Raw genomic sequence first — 14,199 nt, 5'->3', positions numbered from 1 at the left:
GGCCAGTGATGGTGAACCTTTTGAGCTCGGCGTGTCAGCATTTTGAAAAACCCTAACTTAACTCTGGTGCCGTGTCACATATAGAAATTTTTTGATCTTTGCAACCATAGTCAAACAAAGACTTATATTTTTGATATTTATTTTATATATTTAAATGCCATTTAACAAAAAGCAACCAAAAAAATGAGTTCTCATGTCTCCTCTGACACGCATGTCATAGGTTCGCCATCACTGTTCTAGGCACTCATTCCAGAGGAAGGAGGCAGCGACCTGCATGTCGGGCTCCTGGGCCATGGGCAGCTTTGTAATTGCACGAATGTCCGGGTCCTGGAGGAGAGGGTGACCGGGAGGTGACCGGATAGCCGGGAAGGGATTTTCTGAAGGGCACCCCCCCCCCCCCCGCCCCTATCTGCAAGGGGGAGTCGTAGGCAGGTCAGTGGCCCCTGGAGGACCTGCCTCCCGCCCTGGGTCACTGCAGGTCAGCAGGGAAGGAAGCTTTGACTTTAATAGGATTAGGTGATACAGTCATAGCCGGCCATCAGGAAGCAACCCACGCTAATGGGATCAACGCTGCGCTGTTTATTCCTTGTACACACGGCCTTTCCCCTTAATGCCTTCATGAGGATTTGTGTAGGAAAGGGTTTGGCCATGGCTTTGGCATCTTAAATAGTTCATACACGTCGACTATGTTTTCCTATCTCGTGCTTTACTGTTGGTCCCGTCTGTGTGCGTGTAGTCGCAGCAAACACCATTGCCAGCCAAGGGTCCGCAGCCTCATGACGGTAGTGCCCCTGTGATAACCCGTCTACACCATTTGGGTCAGAATCGCATGCATTTCCCCAGGCAGATCTGCCGGCCTCGTTGGCTTGTCTTTCCTGCATTGTTGCCCCGGCGCAGGCCTGCTCATCGTGGAGGGTGCGGGAGGGAAGACCATCCAAGGAATCAAGGCTTTGGGCTTTGCAGCTTCTGGTCACGGTGGCGGAGTGCTCACCTCCTCCCATCACCACACAAAGTCGCAGCTAAATCATGGAGCAATCGAGCTGGAGAAGCATCTGAAGACCAGCTGAACGAACTCTTAGAACTAAGGATAGAAAGAAGCAGCCACACCGAGATTGGATTTAAATTCAAAGAGATGAGGCTTAGTGGTTGGCGTTGCCAGCTCAGTGCTGAGCTCGCCCCTCCGAGGTGCAGCCCTGGGAGCTTGTTCAGCTTGTCCTGCCTCCCTCTGTCCTCTCCCGGGTGGGGTTCACTTGGTGTCCACCTTCCAGAATTGCCATGTGAGGCTTAACGGAGAGAATGCATTTGGAGCGCTTCAGCCCACTGCCTGGCTCTGTGTATGCCCTTAAGAGACGCTCACTGCTGTCATCGCCACCATCTTCAGGATTGGGGATCTGGGCGGGGGCAGGAGGCGCGCCGGAACCTGCAGAGGCAGGGCCCAGGCTCCAGACGCCCGAGGCCCACGGCGATGCTGTGGTCCGTGCACGCGGCCGGCTCCCGCAGCTCTCGCTTATAATGCTTCTATGAAAAGTCATGGTGCGTGGATTCCAGAGCTCGGCTGCCATGGATCTCCATTCGGGCTCTACTATTCACCAGCGCTGTGACTTGGCACCAGGCACTGAGCCCCTCTGAGCCCTAACTTCCTCCCCTGGAAAATGAGGGTCTTAATAGATTCACTGGATAGGGTTGTCGTGAGGCTTAAATGAGTTAATAATATACAGGAAGCTCTCAGAACAGGGCCCGGCACATGGTAAGCGCTAGACAAGTTTTCGCTAGCGTTACTTATTTCTATTTTTTTTAAAAACATTTCTATTTACTGATCTCAGGGAGAGAGGAAAGGAGAGAGAGAAACATCAATGTGAGAGCACAGCACTGAGCGGCTGCCTCTTGCACACCCCCCACCGGGGATGGAGCCACACCCGCATGTGCCCTGACCGGGAATTGCACTGTGACCTCCTGGTTCATAGGTCGACGCTCAACCAGTGAGCCACACCAGCCAGGCCAAGCTAGTGTTGCTTTGTAAAGTGAAGTATTTCCAGTTACCCTGAGACAGTGGTAGAAGAGTGTCATCCAGAGAGGTAATTACAGCATTGAAAAGGCCATAGATAAATGTTTAAAGATGCTGACAGCGAGCGGGCGGTTGGCTCAGCAGCCTCAGGGGAGAAGCCGGGCACGGCTGGGCTCAGTCCAGCGCCTCTGAAACCACTTACACAGCAGGAGGCAGCCGGTGAGGTTTCAGCCCAGCAGTTTAGGAGCGAAAGCAAGCAAGTCATTTACATTTTTATTTTATACTTTGGAAATTAAGGAAATGGTTTGTTATTGAGGCTAGCAGTCCTATTTTTTATTATACGCTTACTTTTCAGATGAGTGTACCTAAGCAATGGAAATCACTATCTGTAAATATTGGTGAGTCTACACCAGTTTTGTTAATTTTTCCCCAGACTTCAAGAACAATGAATAAAAGATTCTCAACCCACAGCAACATAGAACACAGACATGCTTATAAAGTGATACCCTGGTACGTTTGGCAGGAATCTTCAAGTGAAAATCATTTGTCTCTCATGTCAGCTGCTCAGAGCTAAATCGAAACAATAGGAGATTCATTTAGGATCCGTAAGAGCGGAACCAAAGCATCAGCATTTGCTCGGATTCTGGAAGGGAATTTGCTGGGACAAGAAGGCAAGGCCATCCAAGTTCTCAGCCGAAGTAAAATACTAGCACACTCTTCATTTTGCACATTTTCATTTTTCTGAAACAATTTTTTGGAAACACTTTTTTTTAGAAACACTTTTTTGGGCAATTGCTTTGAATCATATTGCATGTAATTCGCCCACCTTATAACTTTAATATGTTTGCTGAAAGAGGTTATACAGTCATGGTTTTGATTTTTACTATTTTTTTCAATCTAAATCTAGAGTTCAAGAGTCTAGAGAAAGTTCAAGCTTAGGGAGGCCACAGAAGACCCAGAGGTATTTTTAAAGCCCTTCCAATGGAATATTGTGCATGTTTATTTTATTAAGAGTGATATTTTTTTTTCTGTCAGAAATACTTGAATTAGCACAATGTATTTCTTAACTTTTTTATCATTAAATTTTTTTTATAAACCAAATTTATACAATGTTGTTCAACAATGTAAAATTTACTATGTTAAAATTCCATTTGAGTACTCACACAGGGAGAGCATATTTTAAGCTGTTGAATAGACGTGGCATTGGTAATTACCACCTCCCCAGAGGTTTCCGAGTCCCCACTAACCAGATGCACTACTGTAACACAGCTCAATGATAAATGCATTCATTGGTTTAATCAATAGTTTATGCCAGCGATTCTCAACTGCAAGAATGTTTAAAACATGCGATACCCGACTAGTCAGGGCCACTGACCTCTTTTCCCTTAGATTGCCAAGTAAAAAATGACAACAGCCAACACAATAATAGCCATCCTGTGTGAATGAATCAAATCATACCTATTTTTTTGGTCAGATCGGCAAAAAATATAGTTTTTGGTGTGCCGCAGAATTTCAGCAATTTGTGTGCACCATGAGTTGAAGAAGATTGAAAATCACTCGTTTATACAGTGGCTACCACAGATAACTTGAAAAGATGAACTCCCAGCACGTATAAAACATGATTAGGTTCATAGAGAACAAGAAGTGGGAACCCCAGGGAAGCTTCGGGGGGACCTAGCAGCCTTCGAAGCCTGGGCAGCTGTGTGCAGTCGCTGCTGTACGTCCTGGCGGGGGGGGGGGGGGGGGGGGGGGGTGTCTCGTTCTGGAGGGTTCCCTGCAGCTGATTGGCGTCTGCCAGGTTCTGAGCGCGCGCCTCACTGCCAGCATTTTAGCTGGTAGTCGGATGAGTTAGAAACTTTCAGCTTCCTTTCCTGGCCCATGGCTCACATGCCACTCTGTCCTTTTCTACCGTTGGGGGCACAGATAACCCTCTTGTTAGCCCTTCTCTCTACAGCGTGGGCTTATCTCAGAGCTTTCATCGGTTAGTAAATGTTCTTGCTAGAACCTCATCACAGGACCTGTCAGTCTGGTGGATGTGGGGCATAAGAAACGTTAACACTGGTGGCCTTGAATAAAATCCTTTCAACTCTCAGTGCTTTGAGTAGATTAGGAAAGATGACTATTGGGTCCCCAAACCATGGATCATCGAGGAGCAGCCGCACCTGGGCTCTGGGTGTGCTCAGTGATAGCTTGTGGCCCGTGACCGCATCTCTCTCTGGTTCCGGCAGATACCTTTTTATCACCCTATCGAGGTTCTTTAAGGAAAAATCCAAATTGAAGAGAATAAAAATCGAGACGGTATTTTTCCGTGCATGTTTTTTGAGTGACTCTAATGTCTCAGCCTTAACTATAACTTTTTTTAAAAAACAATTTTAAAATATACTTTAAACATGTTTTATTGATTTTTAGAGAGAGAGGGAAGGAGAGGGATAGAGAGATAGAAACATTGATGAGAGAGAAACATCATTGATCCGTTGCCTCCTGCACGCCTGCTACCTGGGATGGAGCCCGCAACCCAGGCATGTGCCCTGATTGGGAATTGAACCGGTGACCTCTTGGTTCATAGGTCAACGCTCAACCACTGAGCCACACCGGCAGGGCAAAATATCCTTCTAACTGGAGGAAGGGGGCTAGATGCATGTGGGAGTATTCATTCGCAGGCAGCCTCATTTTGTTGAGTGGACTCAGTGCTGAAAACTGCAGCTCATTTTTTAAGAAAATGACACAATCACTTTAAATACAGGGCTCTGGTTTTACAATTTCAGGGCTACGCCGTGGGGGCCGTTAGTCAGATTATGAATTTAAATTTCCCTTGCTTTCCGAGCTGTTTAATTCTTTGCTTATGGGCACATAATGACTTGAAAATCGAAACAATTATTGTTCATTTCGGAGGGAAAAACACTGCTCCCAGCCTGTCTGGAGGGTGCCAGCTTTACTCTCCTTGGCAGAGGCAGCGGGGAAGTTGGTTATTTCTGAGCCCCAGAGTGTGGCAGATACAGGCGAGAGCTGCAGTTGTCAGAGCCGGGAGGGGACTTGGCCGGTGGCACCTGTACACGGCCAATGGCCCTAACAGGCCACTAGATTTGTACAAGCAGAATTAGTCAAGAAGTACATTTTAAAAAGATGTTTATAAAATTATCTTTTTAACCTTTGTTCTCTGATGGTGAACATTGACGCGGCCTTCCACGTACCCACCGGGCATTTATCGAGAGACTGTTGGGGACCCAGCACCCTGGGACCTGTGACGGTGGCCTGATTCCTGGTCCGTGGCCTGTGAAGGTTGCATTTGAGGCGGGAGGAAACAAAATAACGACATCCGACTTACGTCCAGTGCAGTCATTTCTGTGACGGTCATTCAAAGGGGCGTGGAGCACAGTGGAACGGGGAAGGTCACAGTGCCCTTAGCTGTGTGCCGTGCCAGGGATGGGCTTCCACCAGCACCCCTCAGGGCCTGGCACGGAAGAGTGTCTTCCCAGAGCGGGGGAACACAGCCTTTTCTTTTATTTTTTACAATACATTTTTTTAAATTGATTTCAGAGAGGAAGAGAGAGGGAGAGAGAGAGAGAGAAACATCAGTGAGGAGAGAGAATCATTGATCGGCTGCCTCCTGCACGCCCCGAGCCTGCAGCCCGGGCATGTGCCCCGACCAGGCATGGAACTGTGACCTCCTGGTTGACACTCAACCACGGAGCCACGCTGGCCAGGTGAGGCAGCCTTTTCTTTCACAAATGTGCCACCTGCCTGCCAAGTGTGCCCAGAGGGGTGCTCATTCTAATCACATGTAGGTGCGGGTTGATGAGGGGCAGCCCCGGTGGCCGGTGACGGGCGACCAGAATGTCACGGTAGCCGACTGCTGCGCCATGCCTGTGTTTATGGTCAGGACAAGGAGTTTTGGACTGAATTTTGTAGAAAAACCAGGGTATCATTGAAGGATTTGAACAAGAACAAAAATACTTTCACTGAAAACTAGATAAAGGAAACAGATGTTAACTGTATAAAATTTAGATAAGCCGACAGTTTTTCTAATTTTGCACACCTTAACTGAACGCCTATTCACAGCGGGGCACGTGTCCTCACAGATTCGGTCTTCGGTGCTTCTCTCCCCATTTACGAACAGGAATTCGGTTTTCCTGTGTACACCACTGCTTTGTAACCTGCCTTCCCCCTTCACAACGTATTTGAATGTGATTCCACATCGTTAGGCCGTCTTCTCTAACGTTATTTTTAAGTTTCAGCTCACTGTGCAGTTATAAGGCGGTACCCTCCATTTAATCCAACCAATTCCCTATTGCTATGCATTTCGATTGTTTCCAATTTTTTTCATATAAGCGACTGGAATGAATGTTTGAAGGATCATCCTAATTATGTTGTGTAAATTAACTTTTCATTGTTATTTAAAATTCCATAAATTTTTATAATTTTAATGAGAACACGTCTTAAAGTCCCATTTTTTATAGAAAAACAATCTCCCCCACATCATGACACAGACAGGAGTCATGTGGCCACGCTCGCTTCGTACCAGGGCTTTCTCCCATGGAGGTTCCCTCCCCTGCACCCGCGGCGAGGTTCTTCTTGCCTCTTGCTCCCATAGTTCTTGCAGCTTTGGTACCGTCACACTCATGATGCTTTATAACAACTGCCTGCATATGATTTCCTTTTTCTCTGTGTTGTTGATCACTTCCATTCTAAGCACAAAGTAAACATTTGCTAGATTTAAAAAAATATTTTTATTGATTTCAGAGAGGAAGGGAGAGAGAGAGGGAGATAGAAACATCAATGATGAAAGAGAATCATGGACTGGCTGCCTCCTGCATGCCCCACACTGGAGATCGAGCCCACAACCCAGGCATGTGCCCTAATTGGGAATTGAACTGTGACCTCCTGGTTCATAGGTCGACACTCAACCACTGAGCCACACCACCTGGGCCATTTGCAATTTTTAAAAAAAATTAAACACAGGAATACAAGGATGCCTTAGGAAAAGACGAAGGTACAGAAGCTAAAAGCCAAAGTACTAACCAATGACCCCCAGGGTCGCTTTGCAGCCCTGGTGGAGGATGTGTCTCATGGGGGAGGGGGGTGGGTTTGGGGTCAGAGGGAAGCGTGAGGACCACGTGTACCATGTGTTTCTGTCTCTCTGTGAGGAGGGACACGGCTGTCGAGGAGAATTGGCACACGAGTTCATTTTTTTCCTAGTTCCCTTGTTTCCAAGCCAAGGGAGCTACATCTTCCAAACGCCTTCCCACTCGTGATAATTAAGATGAAAATGACAGTTACACAACTCAGCCCAGCAAAAGAGCCCTCTCCACGTGTGGCCCCTCGAGAGGCGGGTTCACTGTCAGTGCTGTTGTGCCAAGAGGAGGAGCCACGTGGTCGATGAGAGAAAGGCACCCAGGGGCAGGTCTCAGGACAAAAACGTCACGAAGAATTAAGTTCCTGTGTCTAAAACTTCTGATTACCTGTGATCGCCAGAAAGGGAAAAGAAAGAAAACATAGCCGAGGAAATTTGAAATGCTGCTGGGGGCAGATTCTTATTTTTCGGCCATGACCTGATAGATGTGGAATTTGCTCATACGTGTCACCTTCGCACCCTATCGACCTAACCTTTGTTAGATGGTTTTGTTTCCTACGCTGAAGTCTTCCTTTAATCACTTGAGACACAGAAATGACCGATTTCCCTGAGAAACGGGCGGTGGGAGAGACTGAGGCTGGAGGTCAGGCCTGCATGTGGGGTGACGCTGACTCATGTCCCACTCTCTGGGGACCGTCGCTGGGGGCATCATTGAGGGACCATGCCAGGTGGCGAGAGGAGAAGGGGACAAGGCAGCCAAGGGGAGCCGGGGCGAGTTCTCTCTCAGTGGGACTCCCATTTATTAACAGGTCAGTACTTCACTGCCATTCATTGCATTTCAGTCAGCAAATCCCAGCACAGTCCAGCGATGGAGATTGAAATGAAGTTCAAAGTGGCAACAGCATGTTTCAGTGAAAACAAGTTGTCTTTGCCAGCTCACGTTCACCGCAAACACTGCTTATTCTGCGTTTCTCACGGCAGTCTTGATCAATGCAGGACACGCCTCTTTTCACGGTCATTGAAAACCCTTCAAAGTAGTATTTCCTTAGACAAAGAACCTAGAGATACAATGAACCATCCATCCATTTGTGAAAGCTGAACTTCCTCACTTCACTGGCACTGACCTTTGCACCTGCAGTGACCTCTGCCCCTGGCTGCATTTCAGGCACCCCTTGGGCCTTGTCATCTCCGGGAGAGGCTCCATTTCTACCACTTCGCATCGGAAGATCTGGTTCTCACCGGCCTTGGAGACCCTCTGCGGGTCACCCGCCCCCTCCTGTGTCCACTGACTTGTCGCATCAGCTTAGTTTTGTGGCCCAACGTGTGAGTCACTCTATTGTCCGTGTGTGAACCCACCTGCTGGGGCCCAGCCGGCTGACCTGCAGAACCTGCTGGAGAAGGTCGCTCAAGCACACAGCTCTGTGCCTCTACTGTGGGGAGGTGGATACCTCCTCCCTCTGCCTGGCTGATGCCCACTGGACTCTAGAGCCTATTTCCCATGAAGACTTCTGAGCTCCCTGGTGTAGGTGCTAGTGCTAAGCGCTTTCCTAGCGACCTGTCTGGCACTGTCCCAGCAGTGTCACCCTGGGCCTTTATAATTATTCAGTGTGTGTGTCCGTTTTTCGGGACACCCACTACTGTTCACTGGAGAAGGGGCTTATGATTTATTTGTTTGATGAACGAGTCCCTAGAGAAATCTTAGAATCGAGGAGAAATGTGTTTCGTGAGCTGCTCAGGTGGACAGCCGGGTGTGTGTAGCTGTGTTCACCAGGGCCGCGGGATGCATGATGAAATGTGATGACTGAACAGCAGAAGTTACTGCCACAGCTTAGGTTTCTTAGCGGTTAAGTCAAAGCGGTTTTAAGAACAAATGTCATACATTGTTAAATCCTTGAAGATGATAGGAAAAATGTTAATTTGGTTTTGTCACCTACATTTGTGTTAAAATGAACACTCAACTCTCATAGTCAAACTTCCCCTTGAAAATTAAATCACTCGCCATTGCCAGGGTTTCATCACACGCTGAGCCCTATGCTTGGGGCTAATCAAATGAAGATGAATGATTTAGACAGTTTCTGCTCCAAAGAAAGAGAACATTTATGTTGTGATGTTTCGTAATGGCTAAAAAATATTTTTTTCTATAAAGAGGTAAAAAAAATTACAGAAAATTAAAAAAGAACTTTGCTGCCACAAATTATTCCCTGCAGCTTCGAAGGGCAGAGTGAGATATCCTTACTGTTGTTGAACCCCGAGAGGGAAATCCTGTAGCCGGGCTTTCAGAAGAGGTATAGCTCCTAGGCAGACGGGAGCAAGGACCGCAGCCAGAGTTTATTGGATTTATTGACCAGAGAGACACTAATTGATGCTGCTCCCCTCAGCCAAGGACCAGGTACAGATTTATGTGAAGTGTGCTTTTCCCGAGAATGACGCCTGCTTTTTGTCACGCTTCGACTTAATCAGACCTTTCTGCTGGGGTCTTGTTAGTATTAGGTACTCAACACATGTAAAGGACTGTTTTGGCACCTGTTAGGTTAAACCATAGGACATGGTCCTTGTACTTTAAAAAGAGTCAACAGCAGCCCTGGCCGGGGTGGCTTTGTCGGTTGAGGGTCATCCCGTGCACTGGAAGGTCGCCGGTTCGAATCCGGTCAGGGCACATGCCCAGGTTTTGGGCTCCCAGTTGGGGGTGCCTGCAGGAGGTAGCCGATCCGTGTTTCTGTCTCACATCTATGTTTCTCTCTCTGTCCCCCTCTCCCTTCCTCTCTCTCTAAAAGCAATATATATATTGAATATATATATATATATGTATATGTGTGTGTGTGTGTGTATATATATATATCTATATATATCTCCTCAGTCAGCAGCAGTGAGCTTCTCTGACCCACGGCTGCACGCCTCACAGTGCAATGTCGGGTGGGCCCTGGCGCGGCGAGAGAGGTGGGGTTCCTCGTCCTGGAGGATTTTGTCTTAATTAACGAGCAAGAAACATGTCAATGAGATGATCAGACTCTGTCCAAGAACCAGGGCCGGGGCTTTCAGGGCCAGCGTTGTTCCTGGTATGTAAGTTAGTGAGAAGCCAGCGCTCTGGTTTTAGAATTCAGTGCCATGTTAGTTGATGATGCATGGCCTGCAGGTGTTTTTGTGATCCGTGATTGCATGTGACCCGTGGTGTCACATGTTTTGAGAAGTGAGGCAGAACCAAGGTCAGGCTCGGGGTGCCTTTTCCATGCATCGTCCTGTTTTTACCAGTGTAACTACCTTGCGGATGTTTTGTGACTTCTTGGCACAATTTCTTATTATTTTAACATTTATATTTTTCTTCCTAGTCAGCAGTTTACATTTCAGTAATCATTACTTTTATATTTTTTATTACACTGTGGGATGTAGGCTCCATTTCATTTTATTATTTTTCGGATAATTAGAAGCAACAGTATGTCTAACCATTTAAATAGCATTTGATGCTAAATTTGAACATGTTGAAACCATAGCATAATTTTTATATTTAAGGTTATGAAAGAAGTTTCTGTAGGGATGAAAGATAGGAAGTGGAAAGTTTGGGGAGAGAATAAGGCTAAGGCAAAACTTAAGGAAGAACAGAAAAATAAAAAGACCAGGAAGAGTGGGAACATTTTTTGAATTGATAAGAGATGGAGAAAAAAAAAATTAAGATTTTTTTGAAGAGCAAAAAACGATTACTATTCCTAAAGTCAATATTCAGCATGCATTTCAAGTATTTTAAATTGAGAAATTATAGAGGACAACAGCTTAATAGGCTAATACCTTATTATTATTATTATTATTATTATTATTATTATTTTAGCAATCCCAGTTAATGGATAGGAAGGAGGAGGTATACATACTCCCAGTGTGATAACAGCGGGTCTGTGTAGAGATACTTGAAACAAAATCTCTGAACTTGCTTTCGGAGTCTGAAGGGTCTGTTGTTACTTACAAAGCACTCATTCTCACTGGAAGGTCTGGGGCCTGAGTCTTCCCAGCTCCCTCGGGAAAGGGTCGGATTCCGCTAATAGATCTGAACAATCAGACGTGGCCTTTCCATAACCTCCCCTAGTTTTCCTACTCAATCCAGGATTCTGCCCTCGCTGGGTGACCGCTCGGTGCTGGGAAGAGCACCTTTCATTTACTTAGTTTTTGCTTATAGCTGGCTATAAACAACTGGGCCCGCATTGTTTCACACGGAAAGGAAATGTTTGACTAAATTACCGAAGAGCCTTCTTCGATAGAGTCGCTGTTCCACCCCGATGCGTCCACCGGCTTTCGTGGCCAGAACAGTATCATCTCAAAACCACGCGCACCTCCGTGGGGCTCCTCTCCCCGGTTACAGTGTAAGAGGGGCTGTTCCTGAGCGGAACACGGTCTTCGCTCCTGTTAATCTTAGGTGGGTTTGTTGGTTGTGGATCCGCCGTGGAGGGGATGGAAAGCAGATACGCAGCTGGCCTCCTCCTGTGAAGCATGGCTGGAGTTTAGCAATAGTGATTCACTCGCTTGATTTCAAATGGATAAATTCATACATTCACTCTGCCCACATCAAATCCGTAAGATTGTAACTGACCGGTCCTGTCTGACTTTACTTTTTATTTCAGAAAAACCTTAAGTCGGAAAACGAATCAAAGTAAACAGCAGGGGAGGGACTCGGCCTCACCGTTGCCCATGGGACCCTGTGAGGCTGGGTCCGCGGGGCTGGAAAGTGTGTGCAGTCGGCGGGTTGGAACTTCTCCATCAGTCGTGTCAGCGCCATTTGTAAAGAGGCGGCAGCTCTTCGCCGTCCCCTGGGTCCTGTTCGGAAGTTTATTCTGGAAGAATGTTCCAGGGAACGGTGACGAGGGTGTTCGGTTTACATGCGTTTTTACAGAGACACCTTGGTCCTGGGGTTCTGACCCAGGGCTGGCTCCCTGGCTTCTCAGAAAACCAGCTCGTCAACTTGATGGGCCGAGTGCGAGTGCTTGGCTTCCCGAAGCTTTGGCCAGGGGTCCCCATAGCGACTCCCCACTTCCCTGCACAGACCAGTGAGCCTCGCACAGGGAGCCTTTGGGGCGCCGCCGGAGGCTCTCAGCTGCTGTGGGTGCATTGGGGGGGGGGGGGGGTCCAGGGAAGAGAGAGTGGAGAGCGAGGCGGTGAGGGGATAGAGCAGACTGTCCGCAAAAGCATTAGCTACTCTCGTGCTGGCACTTGGGGTATTTCTTCGCCGACTCGGCCGTGGAGTGTATGGAATCAGTGTGTTCTTGCCCCCTAAATGATGTAGCTCACTTCATTTAAAGGCTGTTCAGGATGAGTGTGGATTAGTAAGAGAGCCATTCTGAAGGGCTTTTGAGAAATATATTAGCAATGGTGCACATTACAAATAATTTTATTTCCCGCAAAATTTCAGTTACATGGAGCCTATTGGTAGTTATAGGTAGAAGCACAAATAAATACAAACCGTGTGAGAGCAAGCCACAACTAATGGTGACCTGGCGGCTGTCCAATAAAACCTGAGTACTTTTATTACTGAAAGCTACATTTGGTTATGAAAGTAGTAAATGTTTAACACGCACATGTATGCAGTACTAATATATAGAAAAGGAAAGGCGAGGAGGCCAGTGGGAAGCAAACAGCTCTATGAGTTACAAGCTGAAGGTCATAACAGACTGTCTTGGCTGCCCCCCCCCCAACACACACCAGCTCAGGGCATTTAAGCGACGCCAGAGAAGTCAGAATGACGAAGGACAGTGAGCGACTGTGAGCTTGGAGTAAGATGAGATGGAGAGTTACGGGGGCTAGAAAATAGATGGCTTTGGAGGCTGTGGCCAGGAATTCAGAGTCCATTCTAAGCGCAGTAGGAAGGGTTTTAAATAGGAGAACACTATTATATAATTTATGTATTTTTAATATATTTTTTTAATTTTTCAATTACAGTTGGCATATAATAGTAGTTTCTGGCACACGCCATGGGGACTAGGCATCTATATAACTTGCGAAGAGCTGGGATCGCCTGTTAAAGGACCAGGGCCGCCTAGCAGAGTGTAAAGGAAGCTCTCGCTCTAGGCATTTGCAGTGCGCAGGCCGGATCACACTCCACGGAGAAGAGCTGTGACTGTTGTTTTTGGGCAAGACAGAGTCTGCTGTTTGTGTCAGGGGCGCCACCTTGCAACATCTGGCGGGGCAGCGTGCCAAGAAGGACGTGGGATTCCGCCCCCGGTCCAGGGGCACCTGAGGGCCCAGGCGGGTGTGGCAAGGCGAACGTGTCCCAGCAGCTCGGCAGCTGAACTGGGCTGGAGGGCGCCTGCTCTGCCCTCTGTCTCTCACTGATCGGACGGATAAGAAGGTTTTGGCAAAAACCTGCTTTCCCCCTATGGGCTGGTTGTTGGGAGGGAGTTTTGAAGACATCGTTAAATGTTTGCTGGGACTTCATGGGGATACGGGGCCTTTTTTAGGTAACTTGGCCATCGGCAACTCAATGCCAGTCATCTTCCTTTCTGTAGTCGGTGCAGCCTTTTCTGCTGGTAACACTTTTACCACGGCCCAGCATTAGAATAGAAAGTTTTGAAGTGCTGCCCGGCCGGCGTGGCTCAGTGGTTGAACGTCAACCTATGAACCAAGAGGTCATTGGTTCGATTCCCATTCAGGGCACTTGCCCGGGTTGTGGGCTTCATCCCCAGTGTGGGGCGTGCAGGAGGCAGCTGATCCATGAGTCCCTCTCATCACTGATGTTTCTAGCTCTCTCTCTCTCTTTCTCTCCCTTCCTCTCTGAAATCAATAAAAACATATTAAAGAAAAAGTTTTGGAGTGTCGTTAGCAATGGCTTAAATCCACGGAGGTTCCACAGCCACATGCTCATGACCCTGTGTGGGGGGCAGCAGTTTCACCTCCAAATGAGAAGATGGCCGTGCGGTGGCGTTGTTGGTGCAGTTAGGTCCTTGTGCGGTTGAAGCTCAGCAATGAACTGCTGCACGGAGACCTTCACCGCAGTCAGGAAACACAGAGGCCAGGAGGCAGCTGGATTCCTAGTCTCTGTGGACGCTGTTGGCTTCGACACGTCCCCTGTCCTGGCTCTGTTTTGCAAGCCTGCATTTGAGCCTGGAGAATTTCTCCACATACATGTCTCAAGTCTGGCTCCGGCACA

The 14,199-nt window shown here is 47.6% G+C and overlaps 1 protein-coding gene across 3 annotated transcripts in view; it reads left to right on the top strand.

Moving 5' to 3' along the window:
• The window catches only part of VAV3 (vav guanine nucleotide exchange factor 3), a 166,148-nt gene that overhangs the window by 112,563 nt on the left and 39,386 nt on the right, over nt 1–14,199 (top strand). The gene's annotated exons all lie outside the window — the stretch shown is intronic.

Source organism: Myotis yumanensis, unplaced genomic scaffold (assembly GCF_028538775.1).
Source record: "Myotis yumanensis isolate MYYU_CA2020_CCGP unplaced genomic scaffold, mMyoYum1.0.hap1 SCAF_17, whole genome shotgun sequence".
Lineage (NCBI taxonomy): Eukaryota > Metazoa > Chordata > Mammalia > Chiroptera > Vespertilionidae > Myotis > Myotis yumanensis.
This window is presented reverse-complemented; position numbering and strand designations above follow the sequence as displayed.